Source organism: Phyllostomus discolor, chromosome 8, assembly GCF_004126475.2.
Source record: "Phyllostomus discolor isolate MPI-MPIP mPhyDis1 chromosome 8, mPhyDis1.pri.v3, whole genome shotgun sequence".
Classification (NCBI taxonomy): Eukaryota; Metazoa; Chordata; class Mammalia; order Chiroptera; family Phyllostomidae; genus Phyllostomus; species Phyllostomus discolor.
The window spans coordinates 57,964,498-57,976,388 of NC_040910.2; the positions used below are offsets into that span (position 1 = coordinate 57,964,498).

The following is an 11,891-nucleotide window of genomic DNA, read 5'->3' on the forward strand; positions in this document are numbered from 1 at the left end:
CCACTGCATGTTTCTACCCTGTTGTGGATTTATGTTTTCTTAATGACGAAACATCCCATGATTAATTCCTTCCAACCTGTTCCAAGCTGCTTAGAGTAGAAAATTCTCCATTTCCACTTTCCAAAACTGGTAGCCAGGGGTGTCCTCCCTCCTGACACAATGTGACTTCTCATTTATAGCTTATGGAATCTGATTTAATTATTTCTGAATTTATCTTGATGTGGTTCATAATGAGTTTTATGAACAAATCTAAGAAAACACAACACTGACATCAGTCCATGGCTGGTGGTCATGTACTATTTCAGAAAATGACCTCCCAAGTACTCCTCCTGCACCAGACCAACAGGCTCCTCCTAGTGCACAGCCACCAGTGCTTTCTTCCACAGCTCGAGCAACCAGCTCCAGAGAAGAGGGCTGCTAAAAAAAAGTTTGTGTTCATCTGTTGTGTGTCTACCCGTGGATATACTAAATGGCTACGTATGACCTCAGGCTCACCAAAAAGCAATTAATTTGTGATCATAAGAAATCCATAGGTCTTCATTACTGGGGCTAATACAACACAGTAAACAGAAGACTAAGAATTAAATTATGAAACATCTGAAAACCAGCTTCCAGACCACAAAATCGAGGGGAGTGGTGGTAGGAGCTTTGAGAAACAATAGATCATATTAATCACTTGCAAGTCCTCCTTCACTCCCCAACTTTTTATGGTTCATTGTGGGTGGAGTTTACTTTCCCACCAAATTGATGTTGGGCTTTTTTTGTGTGTGTGACTGGCTTCAGTTTGTGGAATGTGGTTGAAAGTGATAGATTTAACATAGACACAGAAGAAACTGTTGGTTGCCAGAGGGGCAGGAGGTTGGGCTGGGTAAAAGAGATGAAGGGATTAAGAAGTACAGATTGTTAGTTACAGAATAGTCACAGGGATATAAAATACGAAATAGGAAATAGAGTCAATAATATTGTAATAACTATCTATGGTACCAGGTGGGTACTGGAAATATTCTATAAAGTATATAATTGTCTAACCAGTATGCCATACACCTAAAACTAATATAAAATAATATTAGGGAAAAAAGGTAGTGAGAGAATTAATTCTGAGCGCAGGCCTTAGAAAAATCACATCATTCTGTTATTATATTGCCCCTTTTTGGCTTCTGCCATCTTCCCTGAGAAGAGCAAACCCCAGAGTGAGATGTGTATCTGTACCTGACCAGCTACCTAATGCAAAATATCCAATCAACCCATAGATATGAGAGCAAGAAAAAATATATTTGTTGTTATAAGATGCTAACATGTGTGAAGTTATTTTTTTCACTTCACATTATCACAGCAGTTACTTACCAGTTCAATTTTTTAATGGCCTACCACATTTCCTTTGACTTGTCCTTCTCACATTCCTCTTTTGGTTACTGGAGCAGCACTCATGGCCATGGAGGAAGGAAATGACACATGGACAGCAGATTTCCTTCTCTCAGGACTCTTCCCCAATATGAAGTACACCAGTGTCCTCATCTACACGATCCTCCTGATCTACCTTGCTGCCGTCACTGGAAACTCTGCCCTGCTCCTCCTGATATGGATGGACGTGAAGCTCCACATTCCAATGTACTTTCTGCTCAGCCAGCTTTCTCTCGTGGACTTGGCCCTCATCAGCAGCACTGTTCCCAAAATGATGACAAACTTTTTCTCTGGAAGGAAGAACATCACACGTCTCGCCTGTGGAACCCAGATATTTTTCTTCTTTACTCTTGGGGGTGCTGAGTGCATCCTCTTGACCTTCATGGCCTATGACCGATATGTAGCTGTCTGTAACCCCTTGAGATACACAGTCATCATGAACCATGCGGTCTGCCTGCAAATGGCTGCAGTTTCCTGGATTGGGGGCATTTTGGTTTCCACAGTCCACACATTTTATACTATGAATCTACCCATCTGTGGCTCCAGAGAAATCCGACATTTTTTCTGTGAGATGCCAGCAATCATGAAGATTTCATGCAAAGACACATCCACTTATGAGCTGGTGGTGTTTGGGATGGGAATTGTGTTTCTGTTCATCCCTTTCGGACTCATCACGGCTTCCTACACCTTCATCCTCCTTGCTGTCCTTCATATGAAATCCTCCAAAGGCAGGAACAAAGCCTTGACCACCTGCTCCTCCCATCTTATGGTGGTAAGCCTTTACCTGGGGCCATGTGTGTATATGTACATGACACCTGGTTCCTCCCACAGCCCAGAGCAGGAGCAGGCTGTGTCTGTGTTCTGCACTGTCCTCACACCCATGCTAAACCCACTCATCTACAGCCTGAGAAACAAGGATGTGGTGGGGGCCTTTCAGAAAGTCCTGGTGAGGCATTCGGTTATCAAACAGAACACATAGATACCAAGGTGGAAAACAGCTATCTGGAAGGTCAAGAGCAGAAGTCTCAGAGCCTCCACACCCATACTTTCCAGCCCCAGACACTTGGTTGGAGCCCCTTGGGCAAACCACATGGCTGAATTTAGTTGAAAACATTATTTCAATATAAATAGTTTGTAAAGAAAATATAAACATTAGTGGTTTTTTTACTGGTTTAATAAAGTTTTATTTTTCAAAATGTGCAGCTGGTGGGTCCTGTGTTCATGCATCTTCACCAACAGCTGGGGCATCCCCACTTTTGGTGTTTCTGGTGTAAATTACTTGAGCTCTGTGCTTTGAAACTACTTTAATAAGTCCTTTACTAAGGAGCTTCTGAAGGGCTGCCCTAGCCAAGGAAGCGCGGATCTTCAGTCACTCAGAGATGACAGCTGGGGTTATAAGCCATAGTTGGGAACTTCCTTACAGCGTTTATTGTATGTTGCTTTGTCAAACAAGACTAGGTTATTGAGCTTGTCCCAAACTTTGCCTTTGGACCACTTCTTCTTTTTGGCCTTGCCCCAGATTTGTTCACTGGGTCTTTGTCTTTTTGGCAGACTTCCCAGCATCTTTCTTCTTCTTGTCGTCCTTGGGTGGCATGGTGAAACTCAAGGAGTGCTGGATCTCACTGCTACCTGAGAAGTAAACATTAGTTTCTAACCATTTGTTTCCAAAATGGATCAATTCAATTACTGTGCTTCAAACCATAGCATAAAGTAATGACCATCTATATTCATACCTGAAATATTTAGATATTTCTCAGTACCTTTAGGCTAAGCTCTGTTTGATGATATTGGTGATTCAGGTCTTGTTAATTTCCACTAGCAGCAGTACCACATTCTTACAAAAGACAAATATGACTAATATATTTTAAAAATGGTCTTATCAGGGATAACCATAAAACAACTTTTTTTCCTCTTAAATGTCCTGACAAACTCAACATGTTGGCTGTATTCTCCCTGCCTGTGTTGGGTAGAAAGTTTTCTGGTCATTCTCAGATAAGCAAGAGTCCTATGCTCATGTACAGTGTACGTGATTCTCCTTTCCAGAAACAGACACACCTATCTTTGAGTAAAGGTAATGCCTGCCATGGGTAAGTGACTTGCCATGGCTTTCTTTTTGAATTCCTAAGCTCCAGCTGCTATCACTGGCTCTAGCTTTAGGCCCCTTATCCCATGTGTTCAGTGGTAACTCGAAAGAGAGAGAGAGAGAGAGAGAGAGAGAGAGAGAGAGAGAGAGAGAGGGAGAATAAGTGTATCAAGAAGCTTAACCTACCTACCACCTATCTAGTGAAGGTACCCTTTGAACATGGAAAATAGTCAACAGACTTTCTGGAATCAGTGCATATTCAGACCTGTCTTTTTTCTGGGGTTCTTCAGAACTCTGTAAGACACTGTCATTTATCTACATAACAAATGTGAAGAACAGATCACCTTTGATGCACAAAGATAAAAGCAATTGGAGTTTGTTGGGGTTGACAGTCTATGCAAACTAACTGCAGGATTCACCAAAGAATGGAACAGATTGGACCATGAATAAGGTTGAAGTAACCAATAGAGATATCAAAATTTCATGGTTTGTCACTACGACTGCATGTGGAAGCCCACGCAGCATAGATGCTGCTAGAGCCTTGAGTGAATGCTGCCTCCACCACACAGACGCAGGCCCACAGAAGGTGCCCAGTCTCTCCTGAGATTAAGGGCTAGGACAGGCACACAGTGAGGCTGGTCTGTGCCACTCAGGGCCATTCAGGGCCATCCCACCTTTCAGTGACAAACAATAACAAAGACTTTCTAGAACTGTGAGTCCTAAAAATAAGGCCCAAGTCAAGATTTTCTTGAGCAGAAAAAAATCCTTTCATTCCTGTGATGAGGAGACTAGTTGATGTCAGTCTATATGAATAATAATGAAAAGTTTATGACTGATATATACTGCAAAATCCATTTGTAACTGAGTAAAAGGGGCCCATCTGCATGTTACCTTGATATATGACCCAACAATTAGTGTTGAAGGAAATGGGTTTTTATTTACAGGACTCCAACCTCGCAGTAGGGGTGCTAGGAACACACCTGCTCAGACCCCTTTCTCCCACAAGCCCCAGAACCTCCCTAGCTCCCCACCAGGCTATAAGCCAAATGCATGTCCCAAAGTCTCCCATAATCTTATCTGTGCTTAAGCCAGCTACATAAACAGTCCTCCATCCCCTCTGGAAGGTACACTCATGGGCTTCAGAGTTGCCATCCTCTCACAGCAGCTCTTTCCTTCAAGTATGTTGTCCTCAGCCTCCAGGTAGTAGTCCACTAAACATGTGCTGTGTTACACTAGATCATGGTGCAGTCAGGGAGGCACACATCCCAAGAGAGTGGATTCTCTGTAAGTCCTTCAGAGAAGCAGAAGTCTACATTCCTGCTTATAGTTTAGATCAAAAGCATCTCCCATGAATCCATGTTTGGTTAGGCAGTTTCCCACATGGCTCCATCAGCTTTGCTGGATCCCCACACAGTTCCATCAGCTCTCTTCTTACCATGGGTGTCAAACTCACCAGGGGTCACATCAGCCTCACAGTTGCCTTCAAAGGACCGAACATAATTTTTGGACTGTATAAATATAACTACTCCTTAACTAGGGGCAAGGAGCTTGGCACTGCCACCAGGTAGAAACAAGGTGCTGGGCCAGATAAAACAAGGTGGAGGGCCAGATTCAGCCCATGGGCCTTATGTTTGCCACCTGTGCCTTACACCCTTTTCTCAGCCTGCATGGCTGCCTTCTTCATTACCCCAGGGCACATGGTGGAATTCTGACTCCAGGCTGGCATGGCTTCTACCTTGCATACCAGCCCTCATGGTGGACAGCTTCACTACAAGCTGCATAACAGCTTGCTCTGTCCTCTCTCAGGCCTCATGGCAGAATTCCCTACTGCATGGCCTCTTCCTCAAGGCCACCTCGCTTCTCTCTCTGTCTCTCTCAGTCCACCCTTAACTTTAAATGTTCAGCCAGAAACTCCCTATGTTATCTCATATCTCCTCCTATGATGTGCTACTTTTGCCAGTTCCCCCATATCTCCTACCTTCTTTCAGCTGCCATGTTTAGTCACAGTAAGAGTTCCCCATAACATGGGCCTCTCTGCCTTCCTGCCTCCCTGCCTCTTGCACAGGCACTGTATAAGCTCCCCCTGGCTACATCATGAGTCACTGTATGCTCTGAAAGTCACATAGTCCTTTCACCCTGGGTGGCAGTCTGCTTCCCTTCAGGAAAGACACAGCTACCAACTTGCCATTGTTATGAAAAGTAGTGAAACTTCCAGCCAAGATGGAGACATAGGCAGATACACTTTGACTCCTCACATGACCAAAAGAAGGACAACAACAAATTTAAAAACAAAAAATAACCAGAACTGACAGAAAATCAAACTGTATGGAAGTCCAAACCAAGGAGTTAAAGAAGAAACATTCAGACTACTAGAAGGGGCAGAGACAGGCAGATGGGGTGGAGAGGATGCACATCAAGGTGACAGCTGGAGGACCGGGCAGTCCCACATTCATATGTGGATAAGCCAGGAGGAACAACTGGAGAGTCAGACAGACCATGCAACTCAGGGTTCTAGAGCAGGAAAAGAAAGCCTCAAAACCTTTGGTGGTAAAAACCTGTGGGGGTTGAGGCAGTGGGAGAAACTCCCAGCTTCACAGGAGAGTTCATTTGAGAGAACCACAGGGTTCTAGAATCTACACAAACCCAGCCACCTAGGAATCAGCACCAGAAGGGCCCAATTTTGCTTGTGGTTAGCAGGAGGAGTGACTGAAAGCCCGCCAAGAGCCCAGCAAGTGGTACTATTCCCTCTCTGACCTCTTCCCTGATGAGGGCACCACTATGCAGCAATGTGGATTGCCCCACTCTGGCAAATATCTAAGGCTTCACCTCTTATAATGTAACAGGTGTGCCCAGATAAAGAAATATGGCCCAAATGAAACAACAGATCAAAACTCCAGAAAAACAACTAAGCGATGAAGAGCTAGCCAACCTATCATATGCAGAGCTCAAAACCCTGGTAATCAGGATGCTTATAGAAATGTTTGAGTATAGATGCAAAGTAGAGGAAGAAGTGAAGGCTATGCAAAGTGAAATAAAGGAAAATGTACAGGGAACCAGCAGTGAAGGGAAGGAAATCAGGACTCAAAACAATTTGAAGGAGTAGGACAAAATAAACATTCAACAAAACAGAAGAAAGAAACAAGAATTCAAAAAAAAAAAAATAAGGAGATGCTTAGGAACCTCCAGGACAACTTTAAATGTTCCAGCATTTGAATCATAAGTGTGCCAGAAGGAAAAGAGGAAGAGCAACGAGTGGGAAAGTTATTTGAAAACATAATGAAGGAGAAATTCCCCAATCTGGCAAAGGAAATAGACTTCCAGGAAATCCAGGAAGTACAAAGAGTCCCAAAGAAGTTGGACCCAAGGAAGCACACACCAAGGGACATTGCAATTATATTACCCAAGATTAAAGATAAGGAGAGAATCTTAAAAGCAGCAAGAGAAAAGGAGACAGTTACCTACAAAGGAGTGCCTATAAGACTATCAGTTGATTTCTCAAAAGAAACCTTACAGGCTAGAAGAGTCTGGAAAGATGTGTTAAAAGTCATGAAAGGCAAGGGCCTACATCCAAGATTACTCTATCCAGCAAAACTATCATTTAGAATGCAAGGGCAGGTAAAATGCTTCCCAGATAAGATCTAGTTAAAGGAATTCATCATCACCAAGCTCTTATTATATGAAATGTTAAAGGAACTTATCTAAGAAAAAGAAGATGATCAAAAATATGAACAGTAAAATGACAACAAACTCACAACTATCAACAAATGAACCTAAAAAACAAAACCAAAAACAAACGAAGCAAACAACTAGAAGAGGAACAGAATCACAGAAATAGAAATCACATGGAGGTTTTCAGTGGCAAGAGGGTGGAGAGAATGGGGGAAAAGGTATAGGGATTAAGAAGCATAATTGGTAGGTACAAAATAGACAGGGGGAAGTTAAGAATAGTATGGGAAGTGGAGAAGCCAAAGAACTTATATGTACAATCCATGGACATGAGTTAAGGTGCAGGGAATGTGGGTGGGAGGCATGTGCATGGTGAAGGGAAATAAAGGGGAGAAAATGGGACAACTGTAATAGTATAATCAATAAAATATATTTAAAAATGAAAAAAAGGAAAAGTATCTTAACTGCTGTGTCATCCACCCCACCTTTCCCCAATCAAGGTTTTTTTTTAAGATTTTGTTTATTTATTTTGAGAGAGAAGGGAATGGAGGAAGAGAGGGAGAGAAACATCACTGTGTGGTTGCCTCTTACATACCCCCTACTGGGGCCCTGGGCTGAAATCCAGGCATCTGCCCTGAGTGGTAATTGAACACACAATGGCCCTTTGTTTCACAGGATGGCACTCAATACACTGAGCCACACCACCCAGGGCGTCAAGTCAAAGTTTGTATGGAATATGCTTTGCATTTTTGGGGACCCCTACTCTGCACCCTGTTAACTATTGCCAGCAATAACTTATTCTGCCCCCAGGAAATATAATAAGTTAAACTGTAGCATATATTAACACCCTTCAATTAATCAAAAAACAAAAGCACTCTAAAATCTGTTGATGAATATAATGTATGGAAAAGGTCATCCTATGTCCTCCTGATTCAAATGTGCAGTATTATGTCTTTTTGAAGTGCAATTTATTGAAATTAAATATTATTTCACATTCTTATCAAGACTTCTCATTTTGAGAATTTTTAAAAGAAATGAAATAAAAGTAGCAATATTTAACATATGCATGTGCATTTTTTTCAGGATTGTTTACTCAAAGATTGGCAATAGGCCTGGTCAGTGTGTCTCTGTTGGTTGGAGCATCATCCCGTGCACCTAAGGGTTGTGGTTTTGATTACTGGTCATGGTGCATACCTAGGTTGTGGGTTCAATCCCCAGTCAGGAATGTACAGGAGGCAAGTGATCAATGTCTATTTCTTACACCAATGTCTCCCTTTCTGTCTCTTTCTTTCCCCACTCCTCTCTCCTTAAAATAAAAAAAAATTTAAAAGACTGGCAATAACCAGGGTAATAATGAGTGAAAAAATTGTGGTCCATCCACGTCATAAAAAAACTAATTAGGTATTGTAAATAATAAATGAAAACTATAGAAGAGAAGTAGAAGGATCTCCAGAAGATAATTTTGAGGAAGAACACAAGGTTTGGGGATTGGGAGGGCATATATAATAAAAGCTTTAGTTTTGGTACTCTGCAAACTATAAGACATTGATGAAATACATTAAAGATGACAGTCTTCATGGAAGGGTATACTGTGCTCATGAATTAAAAAATTAATATTGTTAAAATGTCCATACTACCCAAAACAATCTACAGATTCATTGCAATCCTTATTAATATACCAATGGCATTTTTCACAAAACTACAACAAACAATCCTAAAATTTGTATAAAACCACAAAATAACATGAATAGCCAAAACAATCAAGAAAAAGAAAAACAAGCTGGAGATATCACACTTTCTGATATCAAACTATACTACAAGGCTACTGTAATCAAAATAGCCAGGGACTGACACAAGGACAGACACATAGATTGATGGAAAACAACAGAGAGACCATTAATAAACCCACACTTGTATGGTCAGTTAAATTATGACAAAGGAGGCAAGAACATACAATGGGAAAAGGTGGTCTCTTCAATAAATGTTGCTAAAAAAGTGGACACCCACATGCAAATAAGTAAAACTGAACCACTTTCTTACATATAAATCTGAACTCAAAGTGAATTAAAGACTTAAATGTAAGGAGAGTCAATGCCATAAAACTCCTAGAAGAAAGCATAGACATTGAACTCTAACATTGATGCTAGCAATATGTTTTTGCATCTGTCTCCTCACACAAGGGCAACATAGCAAAATTAAGCAAATAGGACTCTATCAAACTAAAAGTCTTTTTTGCAAAGCAAAGGAAACCATTAATCAATCAAAAATGCAATCTATTGAATGGGAGAAGATATTTGCAAATAATATATCTAATAAGGGGTTAGTATCCAAAAATATAAAGAGCTTGCAAACCTTGATATAAAAAAAACAATGTGATTAAAATAGGCAGAGAACATAAATAGACATTCTTCCAAAGAAGACACAGAGATGATTAACAGACACGTGAAAAGATGTGCAACATCACTAATAATCAGGAAACAAGTCAAAACCACAATGAGATATCACCTCATGCCTGTCAGAATGGGTATTGTAAAAAAGACAATAAATAACACAAAATTGAGAAGTGCTGCATTGGAAAGAGAAAAAGAATGATTTCACCTCACCAACACCCTCACACCTGCCCCTGCCACCTGGCCAGCCTGGCTCCCAGAAGTAGAGCCTCAGCCCAGGTAGGTCCTCTGGGAGGAAGAGCGGCTGCCTCTGTGCTCGAGGCCCCAGGGTAAGGTTTCTGTTACCCCTTGCACCGAGTGCCAAAGAAACAGCACAGTTTCCTGTCTGGGACAGCTAAGAAAACAAATAGGTGAGGATCACCCTGCTGTGGCCAGCACCATGCAAACCCAGAGGTTCTCCCAGGAGGGAGGCAAAGTGGTGGAGTGTGTCTCCCACAGCCTGATTTCGGGCCTGCCCATGAGCATCATAGGTCTCCTGTCAGGAGTACGAAGGCAGGGGCAGATTGGGTGGGGTGGCCAAGAACACAGGACAGAGGGCACAGCCCTATTACATGGGAAGACAGTTCAAAAGCTGAGAATTCTTCTCCAAGAGAGACAAATAAGAGTAGAAGGTGCCCACCATGTCCTGGCTTGAGATACAGCGTCAGACACCAGTGGGAGCAAGAGGTAATGGGCTTCAGAAAAGGCCTTTGATACTTTTAAATGTATTGGGGTGGCATTGGTTAATAAGACTATATAGGTTTCAGGTGTACAATCTATGATACATAATCTTCCTATTGCATTGAGTGCCCACCACCCAAAATCAAGTCATCTTCCATCACCATATATTTGACCACTTTTTCCCTTTATGACCCACCCAACTTCCCCCTTCCTTCTCGTAACCACCCTACAGTTGTCTGTGCCTGTGACCTTTTGTTTTGTTTTTCTTAATCTCTTCCCCTTTTTCACCCAGCACCCCAAACTTGCTCTCCTTGGACAGCTGTCAGTCTGTTCTCTATATCTATTGAATCTGTTTCTATTATGATTGTAATTTTTTTAAAGATTTTGTTTATTTATTTATTTTGAGAGAATGGGAGGGGAGGGAGAAAGGAAGGGAGAGAAGCATCAATGTGTAGTTGCCTCTCGCATGACCCTAACTGGGGACCTGGCCCAAAACTCAGGCATGTGCCCTGACTGGGAATCCAACCAGCGACGCCCTGGTTTGCAGGCCAGTACTCAGTCCACTGAGCCACACCAGCCAGGGCTATGTTTGTAGTTTTGATTTGCATTTCCCTAATAGGTAGTGAAGTCGAGCATCTTTCCATAAAGCTGTTGGCCATTTCTACATGTTCCTGGGAGAGGTGTCTGTTTAGGTCCTTTGCCCATTTTTTAATTGGATTGTTTGTTTGGTGTTCACTTGTATGAGCTCTTTATACATTTTGGATATTAAATCTGTGTTGGAGCTGTTGTTTGCAAACATCTTCTCCCATTTGGTTGTTTGTCTTTTTGTTTGGCTGTGCAGAAGCTTTTTATTTTGATATAGTCTCATTCAATTAATTTGCCTTAGCTTTTCTTTCCTTTGTGGTCAAATTTATAAAATGTTCTCTACAACCACAATCCATAAGTTTAGCGCCTATGTTTTCTTCTGTGTAATTTATTATTTGAGATCTTATAGTTAGGTCTTTGATCCATTTTGAATTAATTTTTGTACATGAGAACAAAGTGTAACCTCCTTTCATTGTTTTGCATGTGACTTTCCAGTTTTCCCAGCATCATTTATTGAACAGGCTTTCTTTTCTCCATTGTGTGTTTTTGGCTCCTTTGTCAAGCATTATTTGCCCATATCCTTATGGTTTTATTTTTGGGCTCTCAATTGTATTCCATTGGTCTGTGTGTCTTTTCCTGCCAATACCATGCTGTTTTGATTGTCATAACTCTGTAGTATAATTTGAAATCAGGTAGTGTGATACCTCCAGCTTTGTTCTTTTCTTTTTTGGCGGGGGACTGGTTTGGCTATTTGGGGTCTTTTGTGGTCTCATATAAATACAATGACTTTTTGTTCTATTTCTTTAAAAAATGTCATTGGGACTTTTATGGGGATTGCATTAAATCTGTATATTCATTTGGATGATGTGAACAAAGAAGACTATACTGGAAAAGCTGTCTTAGAGAAGTAAAGGCAAGATTAATACTTTTGCAAAAAAAAAAAAAACTGAGAAAGTTTATCACCACTAGACCTACCTTACAAAAAATGCTACAGGGTATCCTTCAAGCTGAAATAAAAACCTTGATAATTAACATTATAAAAAAAC

At 41.3% G+C, this 11,891-nt stretch overlaps 1 pseudogene; it reads right to left on the bottom strand.

Annotated features, from left to right (window-relative positions):
* Positions 1 to 2,604: 2,604 nt before the first annotated feature.
* Positions 2,605 to 3,061, bottom strand: LOC114515135 (annotated as a pseudogene).
* Positions 3,062 to 11,891: the final 8,830 nt, after the last annotated feature.